General features: G+C 42.1%; 1 pseudogene; it reads left to right on the top strand.

Annotated features, from left to right (window-relative positions):
- Nucleotides 1–10,556: 10,556 nt before the first annotated feature.
- LOC118643149 lies at nucleotides 10,557–11,737 on the top strand (annotated as a pseudogene).
- The last annotated feature ends 2,936 nt before the right edge of the window (nucleotides 11,738–14,673 follow it).

Here is a 14,673-nt window from a genome sequence, read left to right as displayed (position 1 = left end):
GCTCTTCTGGCCGAGGAGCTGTCGCCACTGCCACAGCCCCTCTGCAGGCACTTCTTACAGCTTGTGCTTAGAGACAAGCCATCTTGGAGGATTTACAAGGTCCTACTTGGGAAGAGGCTAAGAGGAAAGGCTACAGCTCAGTGCCTATCCTTGCCACCATCCCAAATCATCATGGCCCTGGCCTAGACATGTACATCTGTCATGGACCTGGTACAAACATTTGTTTGTACCCATAGACTCTGCCTGGACTAATGCAACTGCAATGAGCCAGGCTCCAATTCTTGTCCCTGCTGTGGCCCAGCCCAGGACTTACCACTGCCACTACCACTAATGTTGCCACTACTGCCCTAGAGCTGAGCTGTATGGCCCCAACACCAGAGAGTGGGGATGGGAATTGCCCTGAAGGCCAGGGAGTGGGGTGTAGCCTCCTCAACTCTGGGCCTGTTGAAACCAAAGACCAGATGGAGACTGAAGAGGCTACAGATCTGTGGGTGAGGTGAGAGTGCCTGAGAGAGGAGGGGGGTGGCCTGGAGGGTACTGGTTGTGGAGACCATGAAGTCAGTGCAGTGGTGGAGACCTCAAGGTGAAATCCCTGGATGGAGTAGCACGTACACCATACCGTCATCTAGCCTGGGAAGTTCATCCTGATCTATGTCAGCAAGAAGGACTGCAATGGAACTTATGGCCAGCCTCCAATGGTAGGAACTGAAGGACACATCTAGCATTGAATCTGGGGAAACCTTTATTTCTTGGAGAAACTCATGCTGGTAAGCAGAACAGGTACTGGACAGTAGGTCCAGGAAGGAGGATCAGCCCTGTACAGGGGAGGTGTCCTCTCTCCCACTAGTTAGCTGCTTCTGACCCACCTTGCAGTGACCTGAGGCCAGGAGAACAGCCCAGGGCTGAAAATATGTGTCCCTGTATGTGGCATCAAGGAATTGCCAGCAGGCCAGGCAGAGCTGAGGCATTGGAAGGAGAGAAAGTATCCAGCCCCCCTCCTACAAGCTATGAGCAGCCCCCCCCCCCCATGTTTCTGATCAAACCATTCTGACCAGGACAAGGATAACCCCATCGAACCCAGCTCCAGTGGGACAAGGAGAACAGCTTAGAACAGACACACTCAAAATGCAAAACCTGAGGCAGACCCAGCCTTTGAGCTAGGGAGACTTGACGCTCCAACCTATTGGGCCTCAATCAGTTTGCCCAGGGCCAGAAAGGAATAGTGACTTGCTTTAGCTGTCACCAGAGAAGCTCCTGGGAGGCCTGAGTCAGAACCACCTAGAGATTAAAAGGGTTAGTAACATTTTAAAGGGTAAAATTAAAAGCTTGCTAAGGTGGAAACTGAAAAAATGTGTTGCTTGCATGACCTTTGCTCAGCCTTCTGTTAAGTACGAATTATCTGGATTATCCAAAAGGCAATGAATTACTCAGCAGATGTAGAAGGAGATACCAGACCAGTTCAACTGCAAAATAGACAATGGGCCATGCAACGTATGTCAGCAGAAGCTATAAGTAGAGTATATAACCTACACCCCAACTGTTATTTGAGGCTGACTACCCTTTGTTTGGGCTCAGGCCATCTGCACTCAGGTACATGCAATAAAGCCATTTTTCTCTATCTTGTCCTTGCATTGTGGATGTGATCTCCTGCCAACTTAGACAGTTTATTTGGTGCTGAAACCCGGGAGGTCTGTAAGGATCCCGCATAGAGGACAACTCTGGGCCCCCGGAGTCCTCTGGGCCTCCTTTCAGACTGAGATCAATCAATTCCTCAAATGGATACCAGACCTCCAACTTTACCTGGCAATTGAGCATCAACACTGGACACTAATTTGCTGGTAGGTGTTTTTTCCTACTGGTCTGATTCTCTGGTCTTCCCTGTTATCCCCCATCTGGGACATAAGAGAGACAGGTCTCTTGGTCACATCTGTGTGATTGTCCCTCCCTTAATTCAGCACTGGCTGGGACACGGTCCTCAGGAACCCGGTTCCCTCAGATCACCATACATCTAGGGATGCCTGATATAAGTGAGTTGCATGCCTCATACTCTAGGGGAGAATGGGGAATGCCTTCTTCTTAGACTAGTGTATCTGTCAGACGTCTAGGTCATGAAATCTCATGCTGCAACATGAGAAACTCTCAATCTTCCATCACTCATTCGACACTCCTAGGATGTCTCCTAAAAAATCTACAGACCCTTCATGGGGGGTTTTAACAAACATTCAAAAAAGATCTAACACCCATTTTCCTCAAACTATTCAAAAAATCCACGAAGAAGGAAGACTTCCAAACTCATTTAATGAGGCCAGCATAATTCTAATTCCAAAACCAGATGAAGATACTAGAAAGAAAGAAAACTATAGGCCAATATCCCTGATGAACATAGATGCCAAAATCCTTCACAAAATATTAGCAAATAAGATCCAGCAATACATTAAAAAATTATTCACCATGACCAAGTGGGATTCATCCCAGGGATGCAAGGCTGGTACAATATTCGCAAATCAATAAATGTGATACACCACATAAACAAAATGAAAGATACACCACATAAACAAAATGAAAGATAAAAACCATATGATCATTTCAATAGATGCTGAAAAAGCATTTGACAAAATCCAGCATCCATTTCTGATAAAAACACTCAGCAATGTAGGAATACAGGGACCACATCTTGACATAATAAAGGCCATATATGAAAGACCTACAGCCAACATCATACTCAATGGGCAAAGACTGCAAGCATTTCCCTTTAGAACAGGAACAAGACAGGGATGCCCACTTTCACCATTATTATTTAGCATAGTACTAGAAGTTTTAGCCACAGTAATTAAACATGAAGAAAAAATAAAAGGGATCCAAATTGGAAAGAAGGAAGTGACACTGTCATTATTTGCAGATGACATTTTATTGTACATAAAAAACCCTAAAGACTCCATCAAAAATCTACTAGATTTAATAAACAAATTTGGCATGGTAGCAAGGTACAAAATGAACATTAAGAATCAATGGCATCTCTATACACCAATAATAAACTCACAGAAAAAAAAACACTAAAACAAAAAAATTATTTACCATCATGGCAAAAAAATTAAGATACCTAGGGATAAACTTAACCAAAGAAGTAAAGAAGCTATTTGCAGAAAACTACAGGACATTGAAAAAAGAAATAGAGGAAAATATAAAAAAGTGGAAGCACATACCTTGTTCATGGATTGAAAGAAATAACATCATTAAAATCTCCATACTACCCAAAGCAATCTATAGTTTTAATGCAATTCCCATCAAAGTACTAACGACATATTTCACAGAACTAGAACAAATACTTCAAAAGTTAATATGGAATCAAAAAAGACCCCAAATAGCCACAGCAATCTTGAAAGAAAAAAAAAAGAAGAGAGAAAATAGGAGGGATATCAGATATCAGGTTATACTACAAAGCCATTGTAATCAAAACAGCCTGGTACTGGCACAAGAACAGGCAGATAGATGAATGAAACAGAACAGAGAACCCAGAAATGGACCTAAGACATTATGCTCAATTAATATTTGACAAAGGTGGCAAGAGTAAAAATTTTAAAAAAACAAAACAAAACAAAAACCTCTTCAATAAATGGGGTTGAAAAAATTGTTTAGCTACACGCAATAAATAATAAATAAATAAATAAATAAATAAATAAATAAATAAATAAATAAATCTGGACCACCAACTTACACCATACACAAGAATAAATTCAAAATGTATAAAATACTTAAATGTGACTTGTGAATCCATAAAAATCCTAGAAGAAAATGTAGGCAACAAAATTTCAGACATTATACACAGCAAAATTTTTACTTATACAATGCCTAAGGCAAGAGAAACAAAGGAAAAAATGAACACACAGACTACATCAAACTAAAGAGTTTCTGCACAGCAAAAGAAACAGCCATCAAAATGGAAAGGGAACCACTATATGGGAGAGCATAATTGTCAATGATACATCAGATAAGGGGCTAATTTCTAAATTATATAGAGTACTCATACCACTCCAAAAAAGGGAGGCAAAAAACAGTTAAAAAATGGTCAGAGGACCTAAATAGACACCTCTCCAGAAATGACATACAAATGGCCAAGAGATATATGAAAAAAATGCTCAACATCACTAATCATCAGAGAGATGCAAATGAAGACAACTATGAGTATCACCTCACACCTGCCAGAATGGCTGCCCTCAAGAAATTATCAAACAACAAGTGCTGGTGAAAATGTGGAGAAAAGGGGACTCGAGTACACTGCTGGTGGGAATGCAGCCTGGTTGCAGCCACTATAGAAAACAATATGGTGTTTCCTGAAAAAATGAACAATTAATATGCTATTTGACCTAGTGATCTGACTTTTAGAAATATATTCTAAGAAACCTGAAACATCAATCAGAAAGAGTATATGTACCCTATGTTCATAGCAGCACTATTTACAATTGCTTATATCTGGAACAGCCCAAGTGTCCACCAGTAGATGAGTGAATAAAAAAGCTGTGGTACATATAGACAATGAAATACTATGTAGCTATAAGAAAGAAAGATCTCTTATTCTTTGAGATGACATGGAGGGACCTGGAGAGCATTATGCTAAGCAAAATAAGCCAATCAGAGAGACAAATACCACATGATTTCACTTATTTGTAGAATATAATGAACAAAATAAGATGATGAACAAAATAGACCCAGAGACCTAGAAAGGAGTATTGTTCAGACTGACAGAACTCAGAGGTGTGTGTGTGTGTGGGGGGGGTGGTGGTGATGGATGAGATAAACCAAAGAACTTATATGCATGTAAGTGGAACCAATGAATATAGAAAACAATGCTGGGGGTGTGGGGAGGTGGGGTTGGGAGGAGGATATCTAGGGGAGGAAAAGGAGAAACATCTGTAACAAAAATAAATTAATAAAATTTAAAAAGAATAAAAAAAAAAATCTACAGGCCTTAGGGCTCACTCAGGACTTAATCCCAAGTGACTCATTTTTTACTGCAACACTGTGTGGCCTCAATACAAACTAGACAATGAGTCACAATGACCTGAGAATGGTACTTTAGATTTTAACATTCTCATTGACCTAGACACTTTCTGTTGAAGGCAAGGAAAATGGTCTGAGGTTTCTTACATCCAGGCCTTTTTTGCAATCAGAACATGCCCTCTTTATGTGATTCTTGCTCTCCCTCACAAATCTTCCTACTCCATACTAATCCTCCGAACCCTTCCTCTGAAGATGATGCACTAACTTTTGTTTTCTCCAGCCTTTTCTGTGGGCCTATCCCGAACCTCTTAGTCTGGCTCCAACTCTTCTACTGCCACAGACAACCCTCTCACACACGCAATCAGAAACCATCTTTGGTCTTTATCCATCCCCCACCTCGGCCCCCATTTTAGAATGCCCCTTGAGAGAAGTAGCAGGAGCTGAAGGGATTGTCAGAGTTTATGTCCCCTTCTCTCTCATAGATTTGTCCCAAATAAATAAAAGATTAGGATCCTTTACTGAGGATCCCACCAACTATACTCAGGAATTCAAGTACCTTTCCCAGTTCTATGATCTAACTTGGAATGATATTCATGTTATTTTTTCTTCCACTTTTAATCTGGAAGATAAAAATTGAGTCTGGGTTAATGCCAAGGGCCATTCTGACAATTGAGATGACAGGGTCCCACTAACCCAGTAGGAACCATAGCAGTCCCTAGCCAGGACCCCAGGTGGAATTATCAGGACAGTGGGGTGGGGAGGAAAATCAGGAACCATATGGTAATAAGTTTCATTGAAGGATTTAAGAAAGCCTCACATAAGGCTGTTAACTATGAAAAACTGTCTGAAATAATCCAGAAAAGGAATAAAAACCCTGCAGTCTTTCTATCCCACCTTACACAGACTATGAGAAGATAAACTAACTTAGATCCCACTAGCCCAGATGGGACTATCATTTTAAACCAGAGATTTATCTCTCATTTGGCCCCAGACCTTTGGAGAAAGTTATAAAACTTGAAGATGACCCTCAAATCCATCAACAGGAACTTCTAAAACTAGACTTTAAGGTTTTTAACAATCATGATGAAGAGGCTAAACAGCAAAGGATAGCAGAATTCCAAATGCTTGCCTCTGCCATCAGAGGTTCCACTAATCAAAAGGGTTAGTAACCCCCTTCAGGGTACAGAAGAAAGGCACCCACCAGAATCAACAAAGTGGACCCCCAGGTTCCTGCTTTAAGTGTAATCAGACTGATCATTGGGTGAGGTAATACCCCAATTCTGGACCACCTCCTAAGCCATGTCCTCAATGTGGAGGACCCCACTAGAATTTGGACTGTGGACAGACTGCACAGAGTTGGTCCTCATCCCTTCCCTGGGTTAGTGGAATGTGCAATTTAGGCTTTGATCTGATTGGCCTTACAGCTGAAGACTGAAGATGCCCAGGAACAGACACCCTGACTGTCATCTCAAACTCTAAACCTCAGATAACTCTGATGATAGCAGGTAGGACAAATTTATTTTTAACTAATACTGGGGCAACCTACTTTGCTCTCCCCAAGTTCAAGGGACCACTTTGATACTTTGGGGTTTCAGTTGTGGGAAATGATGGCCAAACATCACAACCCAGGGCAACCCAGACACTCACTTGTTCTTTAGGCCCTAATATTGTTCTCCACTCATTTTTAGTGTTACCAGCCTGCCCCACTTCCTTGTTAGGGTGAAGCATTCTATCTAAACTCCATGCAACTTTATCCTTTACTCTTTTCCTCCCCACCAACAACTCTCATTCTTTACTTTGCCTCCTCCAAGTATCAGCCTCCTCTCCTAACATAACCCCCCTTTCATTATTTCTAGAACTATTTAAACCCATAGTGTGGGACATGTCTCTCTCTTCAGTAGCTAAGCACCACATGCCAATCAAGATAGCTCTCAAAGATCCCTCTTTTTTCCTATCCAAGCAACAATACCCTATCCTCCCAAAAGCCCCAAAAGGACTGAAACCTATCTTAACTCCTAAAGGAAAATTTACTCCGCCCTACCAGTTCTTCTCATAATACTCCCATTTTGCCTGTATGCAAGGCTGATGGATCTTACCATGTTGTACAGGACCTCTGCATCCTAACCAATACACCCAGTTGTTTCTAACCCATATACCCTTCTTTCCCAAATCCTAGCTAACACACAGTTCTTTATGGTCCTAGACCCTAAAGATGCCTTTTTTTTTTTTTTTTACCTTTTTGCTTTCACCTGAACTGACCAAAACATCAGGCAGTCCCAACAGCTAACCTGGATCATTCTCCCTCAAGGATTTTTGGGATAGTCCCCACTTCTTTGGGCAGGCCATAGCCAGTGACTTGCAGCAATTAGACATAAAAGTGTTTACTCTTCATCAGAATGTAAATGCCTTTTTGCTCTGTAGTCCCACCAGAGAGGAATCTGAACATCATACTGCCTATTTATTGAATTTTGTTGCAGCCCTGGCCGGTTTGGCTCAGCGGTTGGAGCATTGGCCTGTGGTCCTGAGAGACCCGGGTTCGGTTCCCGCTAAGGGCATGTACCTTGGTTGCAGTTTGTCCCCGGCTCTGGTCAGTTGTGCGGGTGGCAGCCACTCGATGTGTTCCTTTCACATTGATGTTTCTCTCTGTCTCTCTGTTCCTCTCTCTCCCTCCCACTCTACCTGAACAAAAAATGGAAAAATGTCCTCGGGTGAGGATAAAAAAATAAAAAAAAATAAATGGTACCGGGTTTCCCCTAAAAAAGCTCAACTTACAGCTCCTTGAGTAATTTACTAAGGGCTCACTCTTACTCCCTATTCCAGAGGGATCCCTGCAGGCCAAATCGCCTTCATCTCTGAAACCCCAGTCCCAGAGACTAAACAAGCGCTTCTTTCATTTTTAGGCTTAGCAGGTTACTTTAGGCTGTGTATTCCTAATTTTCCACTTTTAGCCAAACCACTCTATCAGGCCACCAAAGAGAGTCTTGATGAACCCTTAAATCCTGTCACTCTTGTTAAGACTCCTTTTCAGAAATTACAGCAAACCCTTACCCAGGCTCCTTCCCTTACTCTGCCAGACTTAACGAAGCCATTTATTTTATACATTAATAAAAGACAAGGAGTGGCAGTCAGATTCCTAGGGCAGGTAAAGGGGCCAAACCTCCAGTCTGTAGTATACCTTTCCAATCATCTAGATAACACTGTTCTGGCATGACCACCATGCTTTAGGGCTCAGCAGCAGAGGCAGTCCTCACCCTAGAGAGCCTAAAGATTACTTTTTATAGCCCAGTCACTGTTCATTCCTCTCATAATTTAAAGAATATGCCATCTCAGTGACATTTAGAAAAGTTAATGTCACCTTCTCACATTTAGCACCTACACACTCTTTTCCTCCAAATGCATCAGGTCTCAGTAGCATCTACCTCTTCCCTTTATCCAGTGACTTTACTTCCTCTACCATCTAAAGGAAGAAAAGAAGAGACATATTGCTATTTAGAAATTTTAGACTCCTGTTTATCTCCCTTTTCCCATATCAAGGACAGCCCTCTTCCAAAGACAGATCATAGGTGGTTTATTGATGGCAGTGCCTACAGTAAGCAGAGTGCCTCCTATGCCGGTTATGCAATTGTAACCCTTGAGCCTAAAGAGGTTATTGAGGCTGGTCTCCTCCCACAAGGCACAACCTCTCAAAAAGCAGAACTAATCGCCTTAATCAGAGCTACAGCCCTAGCAAAGGGCCAGAGAGCAAACATCTACACTGACTCTAAATATACCTTCCAAATCCTACATTCACATGCTTCCATCTGGGCTGCAAGGGGCTTTCTCTCAACCCAAGGGACACCTATAATTAATGGTAAGTTGATTAAGAAACTCCTTGAAGTGGCTCACTATCTCTTAGAGGAAACTATTATATACTGCAGAAGACATCAAACCCATGGAACCTCGACTGCTCTAAGCAACAATTTTGATGACACACTTGCCAAACAGGCAGCAAAGCAGCACTTACAGGGCCAATTTCTTTCTCTAGCCTCAGTAGAACCTGTTTACTCCCCCTCCATAAAGGCAGATTTTCAAGCACAGGGGTACCAAACCGAAGGTCCGTGGTTCCTACTAAATGTCTGATACATTTTGCCTAAAGAACAGGCTAATTTTATCCTACAAACCTTACACCAGTACTTTCATGTGAGCCACAGACCCCCTGTACTTGCTTGCATCTGTCAGATTACAGAAAATAACTAGAAAATCTCAACTTTGCTATAATGTCTTCCCACAAAGGTGCCTTAAACCTCTTTCTTATCTGACAACCAGGCAAGGGGTCTGACCCCAGGACACAATTGGCTAATGTATTTTACACATATGCCCCCAATTAAGAATATTACATATCTCTTAGTTTTGGTAGATACCTTTACAGGATGGGTTGAGGCTTTTCCAACCACCTCTGAAACTGCTGGAACAGTTACACAAGATACCTTGGACCATATCATTCACAGATTTGGGTTACCAAACAGCAAACAATCTGATAATGGTCCTGCCTTTGCCAGTTGTATTACCCAAGAAGTTTCTGAAACTTTAAATATAAAATGGCACCTCCATATATTCTACCGACCACAATCTTCCGATAAGGTAGAAAAAATGAATTTAATTTTTTTTTTTTTTGTAATCCTTACCCAAGGACATTTTTTTTTTTTTTGCATTTATCTTCAGATAGAGCTGGAGGGAGAGAAAAAGGAAGAGAGAAAGAGAAACATCGATGTGAGAGAGACACACCAAGTGATTACCACCCACATGACCTCAACCAGGGCCGGAGACAAACTGCAACTCGGGCACATGCCCTTAGCGGGAACTGAACCCGGGACTGTCTGGTCTGTGGGCCGACACTCTAACCACTGATCAGAACTGGCCAGGGCATAAATTCAATTCTTAAAACACAATTGACCAAACTGACTCAGGAAATGAGACAGACTTGGGTCATGGTCTTACCTCTAGCGCTCATGAGGATCAGGTCTATACTGAGATCCCCCACTTTTTATAGTCCTTTTGAGCTAATGTATGGCTGGTCATTTCTACTAGGACCTGCCCCCAACCCAGATAATATTGGAGATTATATCCCTGCTCTAAGCCTCACCAGAAATCTCCTGTGAGAGGCTGCTAACTATCGAGTACCTCTTCCAGAACCCGAATCTAGAACAGAGGATAGTCTAGCTGAAAAAGAAGTCCTGGTCTGCCAGATCTCAGACAAACTTCAACCTTGGTGGGCCAGACATCATGTAATTATCTGAAGCAAACCAACAGCTGTAAAGGTGTGTAGACACTCTCATGGATCCACTGGACAAAGGTCAAGGCAGTCCTATTGGAACATCCGGCCACCTGGAAAACAGAGGTTACCTCTCCCATCTCTCTCAGGCTTACATGAATACCCAAGAGAAATTCTATCTTGCTCTCTGTTTCAAAATTTTCTTTTTCATTATGAAAATTCTTATTTCTGTTTGCCTACTTTCACTCCTATGCCGAATGGCTACTGAAACTATATTGCAAAATAACTCCATTTTTCATCCGGTATCATGGCAGGCTTCTGCCCTGAAGGCGCGCCTGCTGAGGCTGGCGGGAAGAGGCAGCAGTTCGGGAGCCGGTTGCTGAGCGATCCGATGCAGGTCTTCCACCACAATGCCTGGGACAATGTGGAGTGGTCGGAAGAGTAGGCCACAGCGGCGGAGAAGAAAGTCCGGGAGAACAGTACCCAGCGGGTTTACCCGGAGAAGCAAGTTAAAGAAACTGGGACCTCAGGACATTAAGTGACTTGCCCAGAGTTGATTATGAGATCAATGCCCACAAATATTGGAATGACTTCTACCGAATCCATGAAAATAGGTTTTTCAAGGACAGACATTGGCTTTTCACTGAATTCCCAGAACTGGCACCTAGTCAAAACCAGAATCACTTGATGGATTTGCTGTCAGAGAGTAAGCAGAACGAACTGCCTGAATGTAGGAATAAAGAGGACAGACCTGATTTAATAACAGAAGAACAGCACAAGTATTCTTCAAACAGCCTTGAGCATAAAACACAGACCCTCCCTGTGGAAGAAAATGTAACTCAGAAACCCAGTCACTTGGAAATCTGTACTGATGAGTTTCCTGGATCCTTAGCCACCTACCGAATACTTGAGGTTGGTTGTGGTGTGGGAAACAGTCTTTCCAATTTTACAAACCAACAATGACCCAAGACTCTTTGTTTACTGTTGTGATTTTTCTTCCACAGCTATACAGCTGGTCCAGACAAATTCAGCATATGATTCTTCTCGGTGTTTTGCCTTTGTTCACGATTTGTGTGATGAAGATAAGCCTTACCCAATTCCCAGGGATTGTCTCGATATCATCATCGTCATATTTGTTCTTTCAGCAATTGTTCCAGACAAGATGCAGAAGTGAACAGGCTGAACAGGCTCCTGAAACCTGGAGGGATGATGCTTCTGCGAGATTATGGCCGCCATGACATGGCTCAGCTTCGGTTTAATAAAGGTCAGTGTCTATCTGAAAATTTCTGTGTGAGAGGTGATGGCACCACAGTTTACTTCTTCACACAAGATGAACTGGACACACTTTTCACAACTGCTGGACTGGAAAAAGTTCAGAACCTGGTGGATCGCAGACTGCAAGTGAACCGGGGAAAACAGCTGACAATGTACCGAGTTTGGATTCAGTTCAAATATCGAAAACCTCTTCTGTACAACACTGGCTCCTGACTTTTTTTTTTTGTAATTTTTTTCCTTTATTGATTTTAGAGAGAGAGGAAGTGAGAGGGAGAGAGAGAGATGGAAGCATCGATGAGAGAGAACATCGACTGGCCGCCTCCTGCATGTCCATCACTGGGGATTGGGCCCACAACCTGGGCATGTGCCTTGACTTGGAATTGAACTGGTGACTTCCTGGTGCAAGGGTCAATGCTCAACCACTGAGCCACACCGGCCGGACCTCCTTGTCTTTTTAAAAAGAACTTCTACAAATGGTGTCTTGTTGGACACTTCAAAGAATCAAACAAACTTGAGCCTTGAACCAAGGAAAAATTACTTTTTATCAAGATTTTAACAATCATGCTATATATTTGCAAAGCCCTTTAATGTATACTTTTCTCCAGCTTTTTCTTACTTTGAGATCTCAATCTTTCTTGCTATTATATACTATCTTAATAACTGAAGTGTTCATGGAAATTAGGAATTTTAAAGGCGTCAAGAGTTTATTTCCATGTGAAAGTATATATGATAGTGTCATTTGACTGTAAAATTCATTAAATTATTTGGGAATTCAAATACCTGGCTTCAAGGTGTTTTAAGTACTTTTCCCCTTTTCTAAGTAACCTGTGTCTTAAAATTAAAAGGATCTTCACTTAAAAAAAATAACTCCATTTTTCAAACTTAGAGCACTGTAGGATGTCAAATCTTTAAATCCTCTCATATTTCCCAATGAATCTGCCACCAACAACCTTCCCTTGGGAAGACTCCTTACCTCATAGGCACCCCAGCCAAGTGATCTGACATTATTTACAATCCACCTATTCAGGGGGGAAAAAATCTCACCCTAATCCTCATCTAGTTATCTCTATTCAAACCAAGACAAATTCCACCACTAGTGTGCATCTCCCCCAGGCTATTTTAACCACCAATCTTCTATTCTCCAACATAAATCCAGGGGATAGGCATTCTTGCACCCCACTTTATTAACTAGGGATGGGCAGCACCCACATACCTTTATGTCACTTCCATTATAATGGCTACACGATAATCTTTAACAACTCCAATTCTAGACATTTGTATTCAACCAAACATCCTGAGCAGGCACCACATATAATATCTCTCACTATAACCTTATGAGAGGTACCTGTAATCAAAATATTCATGATGTATCTAGTCTCTACAGTTAGAATTCATATGTGCAAGCTCAGAGGGACTTAAAGAAATACCAAGAAAACCATCCTAGGGAAATTAGGCCTATCCAGGATGCAGTTCTGATGGTGGCACTAGCCCTCTTCTCCCTCTGTTATGGTTTAGTCATTCAAGCCTTACAGTGTGTCTACCAAACATCTCCCTGGACCCAAATATGACTGTACTACTTTGCTTACCAGAGGGAATGCTGTTTTTAGGTCCACTAAACATTTCTGCCCTTAGGAGAGGAATTGCTATTCAGTGCCTAAACCCAGAAAAACAGGGTGGCTTATGGGCAGTAGGATATGTCACCCCAGCCAATACCTTAATCCATTTTTTATTGTCAATTCAACCTCATCATGCCCTGAGACAAGAAGCCATCATAGAGCAAAAAGGTGAGTCATACTCCTCATAGCAAGTCATAGCTTCAATTACCACTGTAGACCTTGTGGGAGGAATTACTTATAATGCCATAACAACAAAAATTATAACTGCCACCATGGCAAACAAGGTAGAGATACAGGTTAAAATTTCAAACTTCATTCAAAATCCCTCAATTCTCTTGCCTAGTAATAGATAACAACCTTGCACTAGACTATTTACTAGCCAAAGAAGGAGGTATGCCCTGGCTGGTTTTTCTCAGTGGTTAGAGCATCAGCCTATGGTCCAGAGATGCCTGGGTTTGGTTCCCACTAAGGGCCCATACCTCAGTTGCAGTTTGTCCCCGGCCCTGGTTGCGTCGTGCGGGTGGCAACCACTCAATGTATCCCTTTCAAGTCGATGTTTCTCTCTCTCTCCCTCCCACTCTAATTGAACAAAAAAAATGGAAAAATGTCCTCTGGTGAGGATAAAAAAAAAAAAAGGAGGTAAATGTATGATAGCAAGTACATCTTATTGCTTGTATGTTATCTCAACTAGACAGGTCAAGAAGAGGACAAAACAAATACTAGATAATGTCCAGTGGCTAAAAAAATTCAGTCAGAATCACCTCACCCACTCTATCTGGAAAGTATAGAAGCAGCTTTGCCTAAACTAACCTGGCTACTCCCCTTCTTAGAGCCCCTAGTATTAACCTTCTTATTATTGCTCTTCAGACCCTGCCTCTTGGCTTGATTACTAGGTTTGTACAAAATCAACTGCAGATTTTAGTCAATGAGGCAGTTGGACAATTTGTTCTAGCACAGGGAAAAGGACCCTATCATCCCATTTTACAAGAAGTTATTTAACAATTTTTTTTAGGAGTCCTCAATTACCCCACACCTGCACGAAGTAGACAAAGAGAAACTTCACTCTTTTCCCTTTTATCATCAATATAAGATGGGAATGAAAGGGTTAGTAATATTTTATTTTATTTTATTTTTTTTTATCCTCAACCGAGGATATTTTTCCATTTTTTGTACAGATAGAGTGGGAGGGAGAGAGAGGAAGGGAGAGAGAGAGAGAAACATCGACGTGAAGGGACACATCGAGTGGCTGCCACCCACACGACCAACCAGGGCCGGGGACAAACTGCAACCGAAGTACGTGCCCTTAGCGGGAACCGAACCCGGGTCTCTCCGGACCTCAGGCCGACACTCTAACCGCTGAGCCAAACTGGCCAGGGCAGGGTTAGTAATATTTTAAAGGATAAAGGTAAAAACTTGCAAAAGGCAGAAACTGAAAAATTGTGTTGGTTGGGGTTGAGGCAGCAAATCAGAGGAAAGGTCATACCCACAAAAGGGACATCAAAACTCAAGTCCCAATTATGGCAGGAGACCAAA

Source organism: Molossus molossus, unplaced genomic scaffold (assembly GCF_014108415.1).
Source record: "Molossus molossus isolate mMolMol1 unplaced genomic scaffold, mMolMol1.p scaffold_m16_p_1, whole genome shotgun sequence".
NCBI classification, from domain to species: domain Eukaryota; kingdom Metazoa; phylum Chordata; class Mammalia; order Chiroptera; family Molossidae; genus Molossus; species Molossus molossus.
This window is presented reverse-complemented; position numbering and strand designations above follow the sequence as displayed.